The sequence below is a fragment of the Podarcis melisellensis genome, assembly GCF_964234715.1.
Source record: "Podarcis melisellensis genome assembly, chromosome: W".
Taxonomy (NCBI): Eukaryota; Metazoa; Chordata; class Lepidosauria; order Squamata; family Lacertidae; genus Podarcis; species Podarcis melisellensis.
This window is the reverse complement of record NC_138535.1, coordinates 30398659-30415718: the sequence shown is the minus strand read 5'-3', so window position 1 is coordinate 30415718 and position 17060 is coordinate 30398659. Positions and strand designations below refer to the sequence as shown.

General features: G+C 47.8%; 1 pseudogene across 1 annotated transcript; it reads right to left on the bottom strand.

Moving 5' to 3' along the window:
* Window positions 1–327: 327 nt before the first annotated feature.
* On the bottom strand, window positions 328–16634 carry LOC309361240 (inositol polyphosphate 5-phosphatase OCRL-like; annotated as a pseudogene). Its single transcript has 9 exons — window positions 16626–16634; window positions 10839–10892; window positions 8901–9004; window positions 7356–7490; window positions 6751–6861; window positions 6132–6297; window positions 5110–5318; window positions 4697–4730; window positions 328–425 (listed from the first exon to the last, which is right to left on the bottom strand). The product of its transcript is annotated as an inositol polyphosphate 5-phosphatase OCRL-like (transcript).
* Between the last annotated feature and the right edge of the window lie 426 nt (window positions 16635–17060).

Genomic DNA, 17060 nt, shown 5'->3' with positions numbered 1-17060 from the left:
TGTGTCTCTTGGAGACAGATGATATCCAATTTCTGTTTTGCTATTACATGTTCAATCCGATATAGTCTGGCTCCAGAGTTCAAACCATTAACATTCCAGCTCAGTAATTTAAGATTGGCCATTTCCAGAGTCAGTTACAATATCTGTTTTCCCTGAAGCCGCCTCTTCCAAAAATTTTCCAAATTTTTTGAAGACAAACAAACAAACAAACATACATCCTAATTGCAATTTAACCAATCTTGATAACATTGTTAAGTGACTTCCTCAAATCCCCCTGGTTGAATTTCATTGTATTTCATTTTAACAGTTTTCTAAAAATCAATCTTCTCAAAAGATTGCTCTGTTGCTCTCAGAGTATTTCAGCAGCTCCCGCAGGAAAGCCACCAGGAAGCGGAACACGTTCTGGTGCGGATCTGGCAGATCACCTGCAAGACAGGGAGGGGCGGTTTGGAGTTTCAGTGCAGAGCTTTGCTAGAGGAGGGGCATGGATCACTAGCACGGTGTGCTTGTTATGTTTGCAGGTTTAGACCTGGCATAAAAAAAAGAATGTTTAAAATGGTAACCGGACTAGAACTCTGCTGGGAACTTTGGGGAATAATACAACTGTAGAGTCGGAAGGGACCACGAGGGTTAACTAATCGAACCCCCTGCAATGCCTAAGGTGGGGCTCGAACTCAGGACACTGAGATGAAGAGTCTTATGCTCTACCGAGATATCTTGGGGGAAGGGCCATAGCTCTGCAGTAAACCACCTGCTTTTCATGCAGAAAGTCTCAGGCTCCACCCCCAGCATCTCCCAGGAGGGTAGGGAACATCCCTTGTCTGAAATCCTGGAGAGCCACTGCTTGTCAATTTCGACAATACTGAGCTAGATGGCCCAGTATATGGCCGTTTCGAGGTTCACTGAAACAGGTGGGCTATTGTTACAAGTCCTGGTCAGAAAGCAAAAAGGCAACATGTGCGCACCCCACCCCCCTCCACAACCGAGAGGGATGGTTATCAAAGGAGACATCAGCAACCTCTGCAGTTAACAAGGCTTCCCAGACCAGACTAGCCCTCCTGCCAGTGTGCCGGTTTACTGGCTTTCAGGGATGTTTTAGTGGATTTCCTGTTACTTGTGGCAACATTTGGACTAGATGATTTTGGAAATCCCTTCTGATTCTATGCTTCTGTACACACCACAGACCAGCCAGGAAGAGATGGGGCTCTGGGGCCGACCTGGCGACAGAGGTGGCTGTCATGTGAGCACTCAAGGCAGCGCTGATACAGTTCATAGCAAAGGACTGGTTCTGGCACTGCCTCCAGGAAGATGAGCAGAGCTTCGGCCACCGAGTGGTCACTGCCAGCTATTGACAGCCTGGCAAGGGAAGTGTTCTGTCCTGTTACCTGCAGCCTGCCTCCTTCCCAGGCTGGTCCAAAGCAAGAAGCTTGGTCCTTATACATCTGGGCCCACCTTGCAAGTTTCCCCTTTTGGCGCAAAGTGGACCTTGAACCCACAGCCCTGAGATTAAGAGTGTCACGCTCTACCAACTGAGCCACCCCACTGTAATTATCCCACACCTCCCCTCTTGACGAAGCTGCCTGCAAAGCTGGTCTGCCGAGGAAATGTCCTTCTGCAGGCATGGTTTCAATCCAAACAACAAATACTAGTGGTCAACTCCAAAAGTGCGGTCAACAAACCCTGCTTGCCAAAGAACAATTGAACGCACCCTTGAAACTCCTTTGCAGCCATGTCTCCACACCTGACACCACGTATGATGTTAGATGTGGGGCCTGTGGGCCCGTCAAGATTCCCCACCTCTGCTCTATCTAGCCAGGCTGATGTTTTTGTTACGATAATGAAGCAATGCAGCTTCAAAGTCCTAGCTTGAAGTGTAAACATGATGGGAATGTTGGGACTGCTGTGGGAACAGAGGGGCAGTCATTTCACAGTGCGCAGCACCGGAATTACCTCACAGTGTAATATGAGCTGTACAGGATGTACAGGAAGTTTTAGTCACAACACTGCTGGAGTTTGAAGAGAGCAGTCCTGTTTTTTGTAACGCTGCAAAGACAGAAATAAAAGCATGTAAATACGTTTCTGTCTATCTCTTTCCCCTGCCTGGGGGAGGCAGGAAAGAGGGGTGTGTTATTCTCACGTTTGAGAAGAATCGCCGATCGAGACCTTGCCTGCGTCTGCTGGGGAATGCAGCCAGGGAGGTCAACAGGGAATCAAGCCGGGTGCCTGGACTGCTGCCAGCTTATCATGAGAAGGGCTTGAATTTCCAACAGTTTTCAAATGGGGGTTAAAGCTGTGGAGCTGTTTGGATGCATGATGGCTTTCAACACGGTGATATATCACTAGCTAAACATTGCAATACACCAATATATCACGATGTCTGAAATAAGATGGAGCTATGTAGAGGCATTGGCTGGCTTCACGGTTTCCCCCGCATTGTGATTTCGGCTGCCCCCTGCAGGAGGGCAGGGGAAAGCTGAACCGGCAGAGTCCACAGGGGCTGCAGGAATCTAAAGAAGCATTGTCTGGCTTCACAGTTTCCCCCCACATGGTGTTTTTTGCATAGTACACACACACACATCATGATTCGCAATATATTGCCAGGTCAGAAATTATGAAACCAGTCTCACTATCTAGACTTCAAGCTGATTTGAAAATATATCGCCCGGCCCTAGCCACAGCAAGCATCTCAAGTGGGGAAACAAAAAACTAATTGCTCGCACCCCAAATCCAAGCTCCCCCTCCCCCTATTAATATGCAGCTAGTAATCCTCCCACTCCGGATGTGCAGTTCACCCAAAAGCTTACTGAATATGCAGCTGTGGACATGAGGTTTGGCTAACATTTTATTTAAATTGTTGGAACCTGCCCTGGGACCTTAGGGTGAAGGGCAGGAAATAAGTAACAAAAACAGCAACAGAACATGGATGGGCCTTCATAGGTTGATGGGCTGCAGCCCCAGCCAGCATGATGAGATGAGGGGGTCACATGTTCACCACCCCTTGTCTAGAGCACGTTGCAGAGGCAGGGGTAGAAACTGAGCAACAGCTGGAGCCCCAGCCCACGACTTTGTCTGGGCAATGCAGCACACAGCAGCTGGTGAACAATGCCTGGGCAATGCAGCACACAGCAGCTGGTGAACAATGCCTCCGGCCTCCTTCCCATCTTCCTCTCCAGGAATGTTCAGGGTGGTTATTTCTATCTCAAGCTACCACATTCAAGAGAAAGAGAAAGAGAGGAGGGGGGAGCAAGAGAGCTTTAGGAGCACAGCAGTGGCAAGCAGCCCATCACTGAAAGGAGTTGGCAAGAATGGAGAATTTGATCCCCTCATCCCCAGGACAGCTGTTGATTAGGACCCAGTTCATCCCCCCTCCCCCCCCCCCCGCCAATACTCCCCGCCCCTGTCTTGAGAGAGAGAAAAAACAAAAAAAAAATACTTCCAGTAGCACCTTAAAGACCAACTAAGTTAGTTCTTGGTATGAGCTTTCGTGTGCATGCACACTTCTTCAGATGCACAGTGTATCTGAAGTGTATCTTAAGGTGCTACTGGAAGGAATTTTTTTTGTTTTGACTATGGCAGACCAACACGGCTACCTATCTGTAATTGAGAGAGAGAGAGAGAGAAAGAGAGAGAGAGAGAGAGAGAGAGAGAGAGAGAGAGAGAGAGAGAGAGAGAGAGAGAGAGAGAGAGAGAGAGAGAGAGAGGAGAGAGAGTATTGGTGTGGGGAATGACACATGCTGTATCAGAGTCTTAGTGCAAGAGTAGCTGGTGCATGCTAAAGAACACAGGAGCCTTGCTGGGTTAGATCAGCATTCTGTTCCCACAATGGCCAACCACATGCCCTTGGGAGTCCATAGGGACACGGGGACAAGAGCACTCTGTCCATCATGTTCCCCAGAAACTGGTAATCAAAAGCATGTGGTTTGTGATAATAGTGGCAAGAAATAGCCCTGACCGGAGGATCAACATATCCTCCATGATTCTAAATGTCTACAGCTGTCCAAATTGACAGTCACCACGGTCTCCTTGTGGCTAGGATAATACACCCAAGTCGATCTGATTTCGAGAGGAGTGACGTTTCCCTGAGCCACCCCAAAGCAGCCACTACCGCTTCCCAAATGCCAGTGCTCAGGTGGTGAGAGTAAGCCAGAGTGGCACAGCCTGTGCAGCAGTTGCTGAGCACAGAGACAAGGAGAAAACTGGCTCTTGGGGCCAGAGGGGGCTGGCGCCTGCATCATGAGACTGGGCTTTCTGCCTCCCGTGCTGCCAATCGCAAGCGGACCCAGAGTCAAGCAGCGATGGCAAATTCTGGTTTCGTCTCCGTTCTCCTCTGCCGAGTTCTACAAGGGCCACGTTGAGACTAGGGGAGAGACCAAAGCAGAGAGCTAGAGCCACCATCTGGACTGGATTTGAGTCAGAAGGCAGGCAGGTGCGGGTACCTGAGAGGAAAGTCCGGTTGGTGGGGTAGTGCCTGGTTTGCCCTAAGGGACCAGCTGCCACTGCATGGAGCAGCTGCTGATCGTTGACAAGGGCAACTCCATTTACGTGCCTTCGAGGCACATGCACACTGCCGCAGAGCTGGAAGGGGCACTGGAAGGGGCAAAAATGTCCCCCCCAAGAGCACAAGAGTACCTCGGAACGCAACCCCCGTGTAAACCTGCTTTGAGCCCGCTACAAGAACATCTAGAGGATAGCAAACCAACTGTTACCTTTTCTAGGAAGCCGTCTTCTCCCTGAGATCAGAGGAGGAAGGCAAGAGCAACAGACAACCAAGGGTGTTAATGGCACAGGCCCTGAGAAGAGAAAGAAACAGCCCGTTGGCTGAACAGAATCTGGGCAGATGGCAGGGAAATGCACACGGTTCAGTGGCCCTGCGAAAGGGCAGGTGGGAGGACCAGAACCTGGGATGACTCAGTCAAGGCAAACAAAGGGCATGAACAGCACACAGGAAGCGGATGCAGAGCTACAGAAGCTGAAGCTGAATGCAGCGGAGGACCCCCAGCCCCCACATTGCTGAGTGGAAGAGCAGCTGTTTTCCAAGCAGGCAAGCAGAGTGGGAAGGGTAGACATCCAGCACATGAACCTGCCAGGTAAATCAACCCCTTTCCCTACCAGGTCAATAAGTCTGGTGACGGGAACTCCGCCAAGCGGCTGCCTCATCCAGCACAAGGCTTCCAAGGAGGTCCCGAAGCAGCTTGGTAGGTAGCTCCCACCGATGGTGAGGAAATAGTCCTTGCCAGGGTCAAGGTGAAGGACAAAGATAGCCTCAATCTTCTCTTCCTTGCTGACGTACACATCCAGGGAAATGTCCACCGTCTCACCTAAAACGGGAGGAGGTCAGGTAGATACACTCTTGGGCACAGCCAAGTTGGCTTGTCTGTAAATTAAAAGTGAAGACGGTGAAGAATTGAACAGAAGGACACAATAGGAGGCTGCTGGATCAGGCCAACGGCCCATCTAGTACAGCATCCTGTTCTCACAGGTGTATGGGGCAAACCTTAACTTCAAGAATTAGGAGAAGAAGCGACTCAGTTCCCACCCCCACCCCACTTTCCTCTCTAGTCCTCCAAAGCAGCAGCTGCACAGAAGATGGTGACAGGATACTGGGGGGTGAGAGAAAGTGATCCTAACAAAAGAATATCAAAAGGGAAAGGATTTTTGCGCCCCCAATGTAACTTTCTTTTTTAGTTTACATTTCATTGAGTTTTTAAAAGTTTGGCTAGTTCTATATGTTCCCCAAGATATTTTTGTGCCTCCACAACATAAAAATACGATTATTTTTTTAAAAAAGTAATTTTTGGACGGACTGCTCTCACTGGTTCCCTGCGATGCCAAAAGGTGTTTGGGGACCCTCCAGCATTGCTTGGCTTCAATTCATTTGTGTGTGTGTCTTTGTTTAAAGCTGGTCACACACACTTTTACACTTTGGGCTCAGCTGCTTTGACGTGTGGCCCTTGGAGGCTTGAGCATGGGGCAATGCAGCCCACAAATGTTAAGCCTCCCCTGCTCTACCAAACTCCCAAGGTTTGAGGGAGGAGGGTTGGGAAGAGGAGGGGAAAAGGAAGGCCTTCCCTAGATGAGCCTTGGGGTCCCTTTCCAACTCTACAGTTCTCTGATTCCAGAGAGAGACGCGCTGGGCTCCAAGTATCCCTCGCAGGGCTCAGCACGAAGCCATGCCTTCCAATACTGGCTGTCACTGAGCTTGGGGATAAAGGAGAAGTGGAGGGTGACCTGCCCGTTGTTTGTGATCTGGAACCTCTCCTTCTGCAGCTGCCGGAACTTCACATTCTCAAACGGAAACTGCAGAGCAAAAGGGGGGGGGGGAGTGCTTGCCTTTAGCAGAGGCAAGGAAACGTGCTCCAGGGGGAAGTTTGTCCTTGGCCCCGGCCTCTCATTTAGGGGACTGCACATGCCACAGGTCCACGTGGGGCTCTCCAGATATTGCTGCACTTGCCACTGGCCACGTTGGCTGGGGATGATGGGAGTTGTAGTCCAGCATCTGGAGGGCACCACGCTGGCGACCCCTGGAGTCTTTGCCTGCAAGGAAGAGGAAGAGGCTGCCGCTCAGTGGAAGGGCATCTGCCTTGCATGCAAAGGTCCCAGGTTCTATCCCCAGCATCTTCAGGTAGGGCTGGGAGAGATCCCCCGGAAATCCTGGGGAACCGCTCAAGACTGAGCTAGATGGGCCAAGGCCTTCTTTCCCCCCTGGTCTTTTTGCAGCAAACCCTCTTTAAGGGGTTGGAGAGGATCCTATTCGTCCTTACCTCCCTCCAGGGAGGGAAGGAATTCGTTCTCCATCCTGTCCATCAACTGAACAATATCCTCAATCACTTTCCGGTACCGTCGGTCATCCACAACCTTCACCTATGGGGGGGGCAGAGCACATTTGTTGGGGCTATGGACTAAAAAGGGGGGGCATGAGTTAAGAGCAGAAAGGCCTGATGCACCCCCTGTTCCCAGCCCTGAAAGAGGCAAGTACTGTAACTCTGAGAGCTTCCCCAGGATGGCAGCGGCTGTGACTTCCAGAGCCAATGGGCTGAAGCCCAATGCTCCAAGCCAAGTACCACAGAAGCTCCATTGCATGAATGGAGCCAACGGTTAAGGTATACAGTTCAGCCCATGTGGTCTGCCATGCCTGCAGGAGCAGCGTGTACTCAGAACAGTGGAGAATGGAAGCCTAGGGATTTAACAGAGCCAAAACCTGCCCACTCCTTGCACCGGAAGTCATTGGCCAAGGAGGAGCTCTGTGGAAAGGGGCCTGGTTGTTGGTCAGGGCCTGCCCAGATTCGAGGAGGTGCCACATAGCAGGCAACTAAAAAGCCTGAATAGACGATAGCCCTGGCCAGGGCAGGTGTTACCCTGTGAGGAAGAGGGAGCTGGCGGGCTTGTGGTCGCTCCTTTTCAATTCCATGTGGCTTCGGTAGCTGAGCTGATTCACGCTGCCTCCTCGCCAGAGGATTGGCTCACACCATGCTGGCACACGGCACTTCCCACTGCAAGGAGACAGTTGGACTGGCTGAGGCAACACACAAGGCTCACACAGTCAAACTTTGGCTCCACACACGGCCTGTGATCTTGACCACGGTCAAGAGCTGGAGATGATGGGGCTTGGGAGTCCAACTTCTGAAGGGGCGGACCTTGCAGGTGTGCAGGCATTTTGCCTCATGGAGAGAGTTGTCAGGAAATCAAAAGCTGCCTTCTACCAGGTCAGAATGATTTTCTGACCTCCCCCAGTTTGGATTCCTACATTGCAGGGGGTTGGACGAGATGACCCTCGTGATCCCTTCCAACCCCACAATTCATTAATTAAGTCTCCTCTGGCTGGCAGCAGCTCTCTGTGGCCCAATCCTTTTTCAGGTGGAGGTGCCTTTCAACTTGAGACTCTGCATACAAAGCATATGGCACACCACCAAATGATGATCCTTCCCCAAAGCAAGGGGCCCCGTTATTCTTGTTCAGACACTATTTTTTCAGTGATCCAAAAGACCCTTTCTGGCACCTGAAATGCTGCCCAAAGGAGCCTGCCGTTTTCCGGCTTCGTCACTACATGTTCCGCCTGTCCTTTTGATTTCCCCATTACCACAGCAAGAGCAATGAAACTAGCAGGCCTAGGTGGCTTCTGACAGTTGTCAAGAACCACAAGAATATGCCACATCCTGGATGGTGAGGCTCAATGGCTACTAGCCATAATGGCCAGAGAACATACTCCACCAAGAGAAGCAGTATGGCTTGGAGGAGGGGAGCGTGCTGTTGCACCCAGGTCCTGTTTGTGGGCTCCCCGAGAGGCATCTCATTGGCCAATGTGAGAACAGGATGCTGGGCCAGATGGACCAATGGCCTGATCCAGCAGGGCTGCTCTCATGCTCTTATGCCCTGGCAGACTCATCTTGAGAGAGCACCAAGTCTCATTCCCAGACTTCCTTGACACAAACAGGATTCTCTGCTTAAACACGCCATGAAACAGGATGCTGATTATCAGGACAAATGTGGGGGAAAGGCTGCTTGTGGAAAAGGAGCCAAAGCATTTCCAGAGACTTTGAGCAGGGATGGCTTGAGGAAGACAACATATCACAGCCTTGCATTTCACAACTCGCCTAGCAGCCTTTGGCAACCGGGAATTCCATGCAAGCAAAGTGAGCAGGTGAAGGAGAGCTGGATCTCTCTCTTCCTCCGTGGCTTGGTGTCCATTCTGGCTGCAGAGGAAAGGAAGTCCGTCCAGCCCTCAACTCTAGCCCTCCTCCAACAGCTTGCTTAGCAGAAAGCCATGTTTAAAATATATGTTTTACTAGCCTGCTCAGGAGGATGGAAAGGCAGGACACTACTAGCATCTCAGCAGACTAGGAAAAACAAACAAGCCTTGCAGAAGAATGATTGAGAGGACTTACTTACAAAGGCTCAACTATCAAGCAGGATCTGTTTTAGAGTCGAATTTGTACGTCGGGATGAACTTGATCTCTCCCTCTGTGAAATCAGCAAAAGCTGTCTTTTGGGTACGCTGAATGTTTAGCTAAAGCCAAAAAGAAATTGCTTATCAGCAGAGAAGCAGAAGACCCCCTGTTGCCTGACAATGGAGTCTATTAACAGCCACTGTTGTGCTGGAAGACCAAGGTGAAGTACTAGTAGGTTAAAGGTAAAGGTAAAGGGACCCCTGACCATTAGGTCCAGTCGTGACCGACTCTGGGGTTGCGGCGCTCATCTCGCGTTATTGGCCGAGGGAGCCGGCGTACAGCTTCCGGGTCATGTGGCCAGCATGACTAAGCCGCTTCTGGTGAACCAGAACAGCACACAGAAACAGCGTTTACCTTCCCGCCAGAGCAGTACCTATTGATCTACTTGCACTTGGACGTGCTTTTGAACTGCTAGGTTGGCAGGAGCAGGGACAGAGCAAGGGGAGCTCACCCCATCACGGGGATTCGAACCGCCGACCTTCTGATCGGCGAGTCCTAGGCTCTGTGGTTTAACCCACAGCGCCACTCGCGTCCCTACTAGTAGGTTAGCCAAGTGCAAAAAAGGGGTATGCCTGCTGAAATCCTATCTTATACCCAATTCTTAAAGGTACAGGATGCTTGTGCATTTTTGCCCCGTGTCATCTTAAATTACTTTGCTGCATCACACGACAGGAAAATCCTCTAACTCAGGAGTAGCAGACACGTGGCCCTCACAATGCTGCAGAACTACAATTCCCATCATCCCTGATTACTGGCCATGATGGCTGGAGCCAACAGGAACTGCAGCTCAGTAACATCCGGCAGACCACAGGTTAGCCATACCTCCAATAGACAATCTTATATGTACCAATAATCCATACAAACTGTTAACAACCACCAGAATACACCCCCGACACTATGAGCAACTGCAAAACCACCCTTTTGCATCCTACGTTGGCTCCCAGGACGTTTCTGAGCACAATTCTCAGTGTTGGCGCCAACCTTTAAAGCCCTAAATGGCCTCAGCCCTGAAAGAGTGTCTCCATCCCCATTGTTCAGCCCAGGCATCAGGGTCCAGCACCGAGGGCCTTCTGGCCTTTTCCTCACTGTGAGAAGCGAAGTTACAGGGAACCAGGCAGAGGGCCTTCTGAGTAGTGGCACCTGCCCTGTGGGACACCCTCCCGTCAGATGTCAAGGAGATAAGTAACTATACAGCCTTTAGGGAAGTTTTTAATGTTTTATGATGGTTTTGCATATGTTGGAAGTCCCCCCCTTGCCTTCCTTGCAGCATCCTTCTCAAAGGGCTAAGGCACGACTACGCTCACAGAGTTTAAATCCACCGTAAGGTGCAGCAATCAGGCCTGTTTCAACACAAAATACCAATGCTCCTTATGCCAAGTGGGAGAAAGGTCGTCAACATGATGAACACACAAACCTTGGAGAGAAAAATGTAAAACAAAAAGCACCAGCAATTTAATTGGACTTAATGGAAGTCTCTGCTGATAAGAACATGTGAGCAACGCAGATTTTCCAGACAGATGCAAAACCTAGAGCAGGAAACCTTAGACCTTTCGATATTGCTGGACAGCAGCTATGCTGGGGCTGATGGGAGTCCAACAACATCTGGAGCGTGTGCTGAGCTAGGAAAGCCCTCTAACTGGGAAACGGCAGAGCAGTCCTACTTATTCCAAGGCAACCCTCCAACTTAATTGGGACTTGCTTCTAATTCAGGTTGCACAAACCGGCAACCTTAAAAAGCATTTGTAGAAGTCGCAGTCATCCTATGTTATAGCTACACTTTGCTCCTAACTGCCTGAAAGTGGTTTCTCTAGCCTAGGCTGGGGTATCCCAGACAAAGGAAATAAACAGGGCAATATCCTAAACCACCACATATAACACAAAGATGTCTCTCACCTGGTCGTAGGTCAGAAGTCTCTGAAGCTCATTTTTAGTGATCAGATGACAATGCTGGAAAAAAGCAAAGCAACCACAGCTACAGGCTAGCTCACGGGGTCGGGGGTCGGGAGGCAGCCTGCTGCCACTTCCTGCAATATGTAGTAAGACTGATAACTAGGATTGGGCAGTATGATCATATTAGGCTAGTGCTCTGTGAACTAGACTGGCTCTTGAACTGCTTCCAGGCCCAATTCAGAGCATCCCATTTGGCCTTTCAAGTGTTTCAAGGTTTGGGGAAAGGGTACCAGAAGAAGGCCCACTTATGTTTGCACTGCCTCTCCACTGACTAGAATCCCTTTCCCAGGGAACTCCTGCTCTTTCAAGCATGGCAGGGCCTTTTCAGTCATGGCACCCGACCTTTCAGAATAATCTCCCAAAGAGGTTCACCTGGCCCCTGCTTTGATGTCCTTTCAGCAAAGACTTTTAGAATTTCCCCTGGTTCTTGAATTCATGGGCAGGGCGCTTGTGGCCCTCCAAACCCTGCTGTAGTACACAGGAACATGGGAAGCGACCTTATATTGAGGCAGACCATTGACCCATCAAGCTCAGGACGGACTACATGGACTGGCAGCAGCTTTCAGGCAGAGATCATGCCCAGCCCTAGCTGCACACACTGGTGACTGAGCCGGGAACCTTCTCCATGCAAAATGGCCGCTCTGCTTTCGCGTTACTGCCCTTAACAAACTGCAGCTCCCACCCCGATCACTGGAGAAGTTGCCCACATTTGCTATAATCTCATCTAATACATCTCTGCCACTCGGTTTATGTTGCTCTCTCCTGGCTGCTCTAGTAGAAACCTTAGTGGTGCAGCTGCAGCAGCAGGGATCGCCGACACTGCACCCTCCTGGTGTTGCTGAAGTGGAACTCTCATGAGCCCGTCAGCAAGGCCAATTCTTAGCAATTATGGGAATTTTGGTCAATCAACATTTGGAGAGCACAATGCTGCCTGCCATAAAGAAGGCTGATCACCGAAGAATTGATGCTTTTGAATTCTGGTGCCGGAGGAGACTCTTGAGAGTCCCAAGGACTGCAAGAAGATCAAACCTCTCCATTCTGAAGGAAATCAGCCCTGAGTGCTCACTGGAAGGACAGATCCTGAAGCTGAGGCTCCAAGACTTTGGCCACCTCATGAGTGGCCAATGGATCCAAACTACAAGAAAGAAGATTCCACCTAAACATTAGGAAGAACTTCCTGACAGTAAGAGCTGTTCGACAGTGGAATTTGCTGCCAAGGAGTGTGGTGGAGTCTCCTTCTTTGGAGGTCTTTAAGCAGAGGCTTGACAACCATATGTCAGGAGTGCTCTGATGGTCTTTCCTGCTTGGCAGGGGGTTGGACTCGATGGCCCTTGTGGTCTCTTCCAACTCTATGATTCTATGAGAAGAGAAGACTCCCTGGAAAAGACTCTGATGGATGAATGTATTGCCAAAAATGTTATTTTTGTTTCAGTCATTGCAAATTCTGGACAAAATGGACTGTTTCAAGAAGTGGCAGAAAGACATTTCTAGATTTGTCTGGCAGGGCAAGAAGCCCAGAATAAAATTTAAAATACTAACTGACGCAAAGGAAAGAGGTGGATTTGCCCTGCCAGACCTTAAACTTTACTATGAATCAGCAGCATTCTGCTGGTTGAGAGATTGGCTGCTTCTTGAGAACACAGACATTTTGGACTTAGAAGGTTTCAACAATGTTTTTGGGTGGCATGCATATTTGTGGTACGACAAGGTTAAAGCACATAAAGCATTTAAAAACCATATTGTCAGGAAAGCATTGTTTAATGTCTGGATAAGATACAAAGACTTACTGGAAAATAAAACCCCAAGGTGGTTGTCACCAATGGAAGCAAAGGCTCAGAAAAAACTCAATATGGAGGCCAAATGGCCGCAATATTGGGAAATATTGGAACAAGAAGGAGACAAATTGAAATTGCAGAGTTTTGAGAAATTAAAAGATAAAGTGCGAGACTGGCTTCATTATTACCAAATAAGAGAGGCCTATAATTTGGACAAAAAAAATGGCTTCCAGGTGGAAAAATCAAAATTGGAAACAGAACTGTTAGATCCCAAAACTAAGATACTTTCAAGAATGTATAACTTGCTGTTAAAATGGAATACGCAGGATGAAATGGTTAAATCTGCTATGATTAAATGGGCACAAGACATTGGTCATAACATTATGTTTGCTGACTGGGAACAATTGTGGACCACCGGTATGAAATTTATGGCATGGCATGTAATGCATTGAGAGAGAATATTATGAAAATGATATACAGGTGGTACATGACACCAGTCAAGCTTGCAAAAATATATCATTTGCCCGACAATAAATGTTGGAAATGTAAAGAAAATGAAGGTACATTCTTTCACCTTTGGTGGACGTGCCCAAAGATTAAGGCCTTCTGGGAGATGATCTATAATGAAATGAAAAAGGTATTTAAATATACCTTCCTGAAGAAACCAGAGGCCTTCCTCCTGGGCATAGTCGGCCAATTGGTGCCAAAGAAGGATAGAGCTTTTTTCATGTATGCAACAACAGCAGCAAGAATACTTATTGCAAAGTATTGGAAGACACAAGATTTACCCACCCTGGAAGAGTGGCAGATGAAGGTGATGGACTATATGGAATTGGCGGAAATGACTGGCAGAATCCGAGACCTGGGAGAAGAGTTGGTGGAAGAAGACTGGAAGAAATTTAAAGACTATTTGCAGAAACACTGTAAAATTAACGAATGTTAAAATGATGTTGGATTGAAAATAAGTGGCATTAGCAACAAAGTTATTAAGAATATGCAAAAATGAATTGATAATGGTTGGAAATAAAGAGTTATAATATGTTAAGATATAGAGATAAGACAATGAATGAGGGTAAGGATTTGCTGATTTGATTATGTAAAGGGGATACAAAAAGGGGAGGTGAGAGGAGGTCAAGGAAACAAGCAAATGAGTTTAAAGTTATAAAAAACACATTTGTTTTTATTTTTTTCTTATTTTCTTTTTGTCTTTTGTCTTTTACATGTTGTATTTTTATTTTTATTTTTTCATGTATTTTTGTACTTATGTTTTTGTAAAACTTTAATAAATATTTCTTTTAAAAAGAGAAAAGACTCTGATGTTGGGAAAGATGGAGGGCACAAGGAGAAGGGGACGACAGAGGACGAGATGGTGGGACAGTGTTCTCGAAGCTACCAGCATGAGTTTGACCAAACTGCGGGAGGCAGTGGAAGACAGGAGGGCCTGGCGTGCTCTGGTCCAGGGGGTCACGAAGAGGCGGACACGACTAAACGACTAAACAACAACAAATGCTGCCTACCCTGAGCTACACACAGGCAGGAAAGTTACAGAAACGTGACTCAATTTGCTTCTCCAGATAGCGGAGACCAGCAAGTTACATCAGCCAAGGCTCTCTCCCTCCAAGCCCTTGAAACGCACTCGTGTTTCATGATTGTCAGCTGCGGCAGACCCTGGTCAGGGGGCAGGAAGCTCATCTGGGCACAGATATCCTTGTAATCCTGGTTTCGGCGCTCAAAGTCTTCCACGTGGGCAGCAAGGTGGGAATTGACCATACAGAAGCTGGTATTGTTGCAGACAAGCCTCACGGCCACACACCCCTTGTTACTCTGCAGGGGCGGAGCAAAGATGGCTGTTAGTGAGCAAGCAGGAAAGAGGGGAAACTGGTTGGCAGAGATTAGAAAAACAGACAGACAGACAGAAAGATCGACGTAGGGAATTCCGCTGTCAGGGTCTACTCCCCATCTTCCCCATGATGCCTGTGGCCACTGTCTCCCTCATCACTTCCTTGATGCGGCTGAGCTGGTCCTTCCTGACAAAGATGAGCACCAGCTGCACCTAGAAGATGCAAGGTACTGGGATGTCTACCAGCTCTGTTCATTGCTTGCTGTCCTGGGCCGGCTGGATGCAGATAGGAGTGGCAGGTGGCACCAACTGGGGATCCCCCAAGGGAAGAAGGCTCAGAGCCAGGGAACTGGTGGGGGGTCGTCTGAGGGAGAAGAGGGAGCAGACTGTGAGCAAGAGGAGGTGTTGGAAACTGAAGAGGCAGGAGGGCAGGAAGATTCTGTGGCAAACAGCAGCCCAGAATCCGAGGCAGAAGTGGAGGCTGGAGGCGGGGGTCAAGAGGCAGAGATCAGGCAGGCTGCTGAAGAAGCCAGGGGGTCTCCCCATCCTGCTGCGATCAGCTCCCCTCCCTGCTGGTCTCCCAGAACACAGAGAAATTAAGAGGAGGGAGCAAAGACAGGCAAGGTGTCAGAGTCTCAGGATGCTTGGGAAGGACCAGGGGGAGGAGGAGACTTCAGAGAGTGGTGGGAGGGTAGCAACCTTCAGCCTTCACAACTACCTCACTGGGGCAAGACCTGTTGGGAAAGGTTTCTGTGATCACGAGGCCTGCACGGTTTGGGTTTCTTTGAATAAAGAATGTTGGCTTCTTTTGAATAAAACTCCACTGACACCAGGTGTTTTTTCTTTTTTTTTTTTATCACGTAAATTTTTATTAAGCGTTTCAAAATAGAAAAAGAACAAGAAAAAGAAAACCGAGAACAGTTCACTACAAAGTTAAAACAGAAAAAGAGAACAGAAAAATATACACGAATAACAATACATCAAATAAATATTTTTACATCACTTCTTTCACATAGTTGTTTCTTTCAAGACTTCCTTCAGCTAAATCGCAAGTCATTCGTAGCCAAAATTAATGTCCGCGTTTCTTCGTTTATATTGTCGTTATGTCTACTCTTACTCTCTATTTTCTTTGCACAATAACCTCTAGTCTGTTACAGTACGTCTTTAAATCCCTTGAGCGTTATTTTTCCATCACAAACGTATTCCAAGTAGTCTACATATTTCCCCCAGTCGCTGGTAAATATCTGGTCCTTTAAATATCTAATTCTCCCCGTTAACTTATCAAGCTCAGCATATTCCGATAATTTACCTCTCCACTCCTCCACCGTCGGGATTTCTTGTTGTTTCCACCTTTGCGCTATTACAACCCTTGCTGCCGTAACCGCATAATATACCAGTCTACGATCTTCCTTTTTTATATCTTGTCTTAATATCCCTAATAGGAAAATCTCGGGTTTCTTTATGAACGTGTATTTTAATATCTTTTTTAATTCGATGTAAACCTTCTCCCAAAACTGTTTTACCCTTCCGCACTCCCACCACATGTGGTAGAAGGAGCCCTCTACCTTTTTACACCTCCAACACTTATTGTCCACCTTGTACATTTTAGCAAGTTTCATAGGTGTCAAGTGCCACCTATAAAACATCTTCATAACATTTTCTCTTATCACAGTACACGCCGTAAAGTTTATCCCATCTTTCCATAATTTTTCCCAATCCTCAAATTGAATACTGTGACCTATATCTTTAGCCCAGCGAATCATTACAGATTTAACTTCTTCGTCAGCCAGGTTCCAATCAAGCAACATTCTATATAACTTAGATATATTTTTCTCTTTGTTGTTAATTATCTCCGTCTGGTATTTAGAGTCTTTGTCTGCATAACCTCTTTCTTTGAAGTCCTTGCTGAACATCTGATTCACTTGTTGGTGGTGAAGCCAATCGTAAACATGTTCTTTTATCTGCTCATAGGGTTTAGTTCTCCATTTCCCTTCCACTTTAGTTACTAACTGATTATATGATGCCCAGTTCTTTCTCATGTTAGTAGTTTTTATACTTATAATTTCAAGAGGTGACAGCCAGTGTGGTGTTTTCGGCTCTAGCAAGTTCTTATACCTTTCCCATGCCTCGATTATCGGCCCTCTAAAGATATGGTTACCAAACCCCTTATGTGCCTTCATTTTGTTCTTCCATAAGTAGGCATGCCAGCCAAAGCAGTTGTCGAAGCCCTCCAGATCTAGTAGCTCCGTATTTTCTAGCTTGACCCAGTCCTTTAACCAGCTTAGGCATACAGCCTCATAATATAGTTTTAGGTCTGGCAGGGCGAAGCCCCCCCTTTCCTTTACATCTGTTAAGAGTTTGAATTGTATTCTGGGTCTTCTGCCCTGCCATATAAACCTCGAAATTACCCTCTGCCATTCCTTAAAAATCCTATTCCCTTTTATTATAGGAATAGTCTGAAACAAAAACATTAATCTTGCTAGCACATTCATCTTGATTATGTTGATCCTTCCCCACATTGACAGTTTTAGTCGTCCCCATTTTTCCAGA